The following is a 5,000-nucleotide window of genomic DNA, read 5'->3' as shown; positions in this document are numbered from 1 at the left end:
TAAACAATTACCAAATATACATATCTCAGGGAGGAAAATACTTTTTGAAACGGACCTGACACATCTGGGAGAACAAGTCAAAAGCGGAACATTTTATCACGAGATATCAAGACAGACAGAGAGAGAGAGAGAGAGGGAGAAAGGCATGGTTTCAGCACGGGATAGCCTAACAGACTAGTGTTGGAGCAGAGAGGGTTTGAAAGTTGTGAGCGTTGCAGAAAGCTCTTGAAGTGCAGTTTGGTTCCAGACGAAGAGTGTCAGCAAGAATGTGCTCCAGGATGGTAGGCTTCGAAACGAGTGTGGCGACTGTGTGAAGGAGAAAGCAGCCGTGTTTTGAAGGGGGGATTGTACAGGTAAGTGTGTGTGTGTGTGTGTGTGTGTGTGTGTGTGTGTGTGTGTGTGTGTGTGTGTGTGTGTGTGTGTGTGTGTTTGCGCGCCTGCGCCCTTTCTTTTAATGTATTTTCGCTTTGAGTGATATTAGACGTACTCTCTCTCTCTCTCTCTCTCTGTGTGTGTGTGTGTGTGTGTGTGTGTGTGTGTGTGTGTGTGTGTGTGTGTGTGTGTGTGTGTGCGTGTGTGTGTGTATGTGTGCGTGCGTGTGTTTGTATGTGTATGTGTGTTTGTGCGTGCGCGGCCTTTCTTTTAGTCAAGTTGATGTATTTTCGCTTTGAGTGATACTAGATGTATTCTGTGTGTGTGTGTGTGTGTGTGTGTGTGTGTGTGTGTGTGTGTGTGTGTGTGTGTGTGTGTGTGTGTGTGTGTGTGTGTTTGTGCGCGCGCGGCCTTTCTTTTAGTCAAGTTTATGTATTATCGCTTTGAGTTATACTGGATGTATTCTGTGTGTGTGTGTGTGTGTGTGTGTGTGTGTGTGTGTGTGTGTGTGTGTGTGTGTGTGTGTGTGTGTGTGTGTGTGTGTGTGTGTGTGTGTGTGTGTGTGTGTGTTTGCGCGCCTGCGCCCTTTCTTTTAATGTATTTTCGCTTTGAGTGATATTAGACGTACTCTCTCTCTCTCTCTCTCTCTCTCTCTCTCTCTCTGTGTGTGTGTGTGTGTGTGTGTGTGTGTGTGTGTGTGTGTGTGTGTGTGTGTTCCGTTCAGGGAAGTTGGTATAGAGTGAATAGTTTAAATAAACAAACAAAAAAACAAACAAAAAAACGCATTGAAAAACAAAGTTATGAAATTCCACATAAGTTTGTTTTCTTTACTCGGATGTAAAATCACATCTTTGAAGCGATTGAAAAAAACAACAACACTTCCTTACACATACGTGCACTGTTACTAGTCTGTGAACGTCGCATTTTCCGTTAAAGAAAACATGCGTTTGTAGAAAGAAAAAAAAGAAAAAGAAAAAGACTGTATCTCTGTACCCTTTCCTGTTTCTGTACCTCTTGCATCAGGCTAATTAACAACCGACAAATAGCAATTACTGTACGGCAAAAAACAACAACAAAAAAGGAATCGCCCCCCCCTCCCCACACCCAACCCCCTCGCCCCCACCCCCAGTCCCCCATTCTCCCTCGCCCCCACACCTCCCCCGCGCCCTCCCCCTCACCCTCCCCCCCCTTCCCCCCCGACAACTCCCCACCCACCCACCACTACCACCCTCCTTCTCTCTTTCCTCAGCCGCTACACATCACGTACCTCCCACCTCTCAAACAGAAACTTGGTGTGCGATGTTTTTTGGCAGACGTTTATTTAGTTATTTATTTATTTTCCATTTTCTCTGTTTCTCCCCTCAGTCCTTCTCCATCTCCTCTCTCTCTGTCTCTGTCTCTCTGTCTCTGTGTCTGTCTCTGTCTCTCTGTCTCTCTCTCTCTCTCTCTCTCTCTTCAGCTTATTTCACCTTATCGAGTGATTAATATGCTTTACTGTATCAATTGAAATATTCTGTGCACAGTGGTATAAAAATTGTTAGGTTTGAAATACATAATCAAGTGATTTCCGCGACGTGATGTGAAGTTCACCTGTACCGGACACAAACAAAACACGGACAGCCGCTGTTGTGTGTGCCACGGGTCATGTTCTGTGGATATCCTTCCTTGACCTGTGAACAGTGCTCTGTGTGTGTGTGTGTGTGTGGTATATCTTCATTTCATCGCAATGGATTCTATTCTGGTGTGAAATTATGAACAACTCTGGCACAGTGAGTATTATGTATTGTCTTTGTCGATGTGTCGTGTAATCATGTCTGCTTCAACTTCTCCTTGCAAAGACAAGAGTCTCAAAAAATTACAACCTACACTCGACATAATCCAGAAACGGTTTTCGTGCAGCAAAGATGAACATACAGTGTGGAGAAACTGTCTTTTTTTTTATCGATATTCTGGATTACACGAGTCCGATATTTCAGTTCAGCTCAGTGACTATGATCACAGTGACTCAGTATTGTCGTTTCTCTCGTTGTTTGTATCCGTGCCGTCTCCTTCCACTCTTACCAAGTCAGTGATTCATATTTTTTTTATCAGTCATGTAAATCTGTGACTATTACCCTGTATTTTTCATCACAATCCGAAGGAACTTTACTGTGTCAAGGTTTAGACTGCCCACTCTGGGATTCAGATGAATGTGAAATTATAAAAATAAAATAAAAATTAAAAAAAAAGTGGTGTCTAATTTCATGCGAGATAAAAAAAAAATATTGAAAAACTATCAAAACTCTTGATCCAAACTCCTGTGACATTCATCAGTGCGTTCCCTGGTTCACCTACTATACACACACCCACCATTGACTTGTCTCCATGGACACCGACATCTCCTTGTGGAGATTCCTTCACCCCCACCACCATCACATCTACTGACAGACCCTGACCAGCTGAGCCGACCCAAGATGGTATCGTCGTCCTCCTGCCCACTCCACCTGTGGCGCACAGCAACCCTCACATGGGAAAAGAAACCAGAGGCTACAAAAAGACAGTAACACCAGTGGGAAGAAGGACAAGATCACAAAAAAGCGAACATTGTTCCAAACAGTACATACACAGGCTGTCGGTTCACTTCCAGAACTGAAACAGAAGGTTTTCGATTTAGACCAGCAGCTCGATTCTTTATCTAGTGCACTATCTACATTACAAAATAACATTTCCACAGCTGTCGAAGACATCAAGGTCATCACTAAAAACGAATTACGTATCAATATTTCTGAAAAATTCAATGTTTTGAATGGGGCGTGTTTGTTGTAAATGTTGAGGAAATTATGACACCATATTTCAAACGCTTCATCTGGATCAGTAAACTGATAAACGAGAGACATAGGAGAGCTCATCAGGTCCATCAAGAATGAATCTGTGTCAAATTTTGAATAACTTCTGTATGTGATAACTTTATGACAGTTTTTTTTTGTATCTTGATACCTTTTTTAGACCATGTGATACAAACTGGAAAGTGGTCGCAACAGCCAAAGGTTGGAGAGCATATTTCAGAAATAGTCTTTGTGGAAGTTGTGTATATGTGGTCGATGAGTGTTTTTGAAGTGCGAGTGATTCGTGTTGGTTTGTCGATTAACTGACTGAGATGAAAGGATTCGTATGTTTGTTTCCAGTTCAAATTACATTTCAGTAAATCTATATTAAAGTCACCCAATAAAATAATTTCATTTGAGAGCAGAGAAGCGTCTTCCATCATTAGCGTGAACTTATCCATCCAGTCAACGTGTTCTGCAGGATTCCTATAGATAAAGCCTATAAGAAACGGTTCCGATTTTTTAAAGTGAACCTGGATCCATACTGATTCAACATGGTGGTTTTCGAGTGATTGAGTTCTTTTGAATCTGATATGTTCATGAACATAAATAAGTAAGCCCGTTTCCTTTGGATTGAAAGGATCCTTACGAACGACATTATATCCAGGCATGGTTAGGTCAGATCTGACATATGTTCTGATAATCTTGATTCACCAAATCCAAAAATGTGAACGTTTTTTTCCAAAATTATTCAAAAAATCAGAAACATCAGATAACTTATTAATTATATGATTGATATTAAGAAAGCCTACTCTCAAACCTTCTCCCAATGGCCATGCATCGCACGTCTGGGGTGTGTTAGCATTCATGATTATCTTAAGCTGACAATATAAGTAATGAAAAATTCAGCAAACAAGACACAGGACAATCTAGATTGTATAGGAAAAGTAACAATAATAATAATGTCAAGTAGATAGCAAGCAAATTGAGGGAAAAAAAGGAGTAAATTCTGAAGATCAAACACTATAAGGAATGAAACAATCAATCAAGCAAAACCAATTAAATGAGCAAATTATGGGGTAGATAACAATTTCACCTTATGATAACAGGCGAATAATATATAATGACAAATGAAAGTTATTATATATAGAGAGAAAAATCAGGACTCCTCAATCGTATCAGTGGTACTAATTATATCAATGGGCAAGGCAACTTATCAGTTGATCCGAACATGTGTGAGCAACCGCAGGGGTTTATAATTACAAAGAAAAACAAACAACTCATACTTCATACGCATGTGCAAGTTAACCCCAACCCTCCCCCACCCTCCCCGATATTTCGATACTTGCAACAACAACAAATAAACCACCACCACCAACAACAACAACAAAATTAAAGAAAGCGACAAATATTGAAAGGAAAACAACATCATCCATGACTGACTCTGTAACTGGCGAAAGATTAAACATTGAGTCATATCTATTTAGAATGGTGTGGGGACACATGGGGGAAGGAGTCGGCAGGAGGGGGACGAGGGGTTCACGTAACAAGAAGTCAAGAAGCATGATATGATGGAAATGTGCGCTGTTGTGACAACAAGCGGGATGCCATGTGTAACAATGGTTCTGCATATGGATGGATCTAGTTTGGAGACTGTGTGTTTGTTAGTCTGTCTGTATTTTGCCTAGGAAAGTTATTATATGAGACGCCATTTTGATCTGTGTAGTGTGGTTGACGTGCGACAGGGACAGAATTGTACGGTGAGGCATGGGTTGGGGGGGGGGGGGGGGGTATCGACTGGAATGTAAGATTGGTGTTCTCCTA

At 41.4% G+C, this 5,000-nt stretch overlaps 1 long non-coding RNA gene across 2 annotated transcripts in view; it reads left to right on the top strand.

Moving 5' to 3' along the window:
• The first annotated feature begins 246 nt into the window (after positions 1–246).
• LOC143298991 (uncharacterized) overlaps positions 247–5,000 on the top strand; it is a 14,885-nt gene continuing 10,131 nt past the window's right edge. For both annotated transcript variants that reach the window (XR_013057453.1, XR_013057452.1), the window contains exon 1: positions 247–353. This is a non-coding gene — a long non-coding RNA (uncharacterized LOC143298991). The remainder of the gene's footprint in view (positions 354–5,000) is intronic.

Source organism: Babylonia areolata, chromosome 2, assembly GCF_041734735.1.
Source record: "Babylonia areolata isolate BAREFJ2019XMU chromosome 2, ASM4173473v1, whole genome shotgun sequence".
Taxonomy (NCBI): Eukaryota; Metazoa; Mollusca; class Gastropoda; order Neogastropoda; family Buccinidae; genus Babylonia; species Babylonia areolata.
Note: the sequence above shows the minus strand (reverse complement) of the source record. Positions and strands in the feature narration are given on the sequence as shown.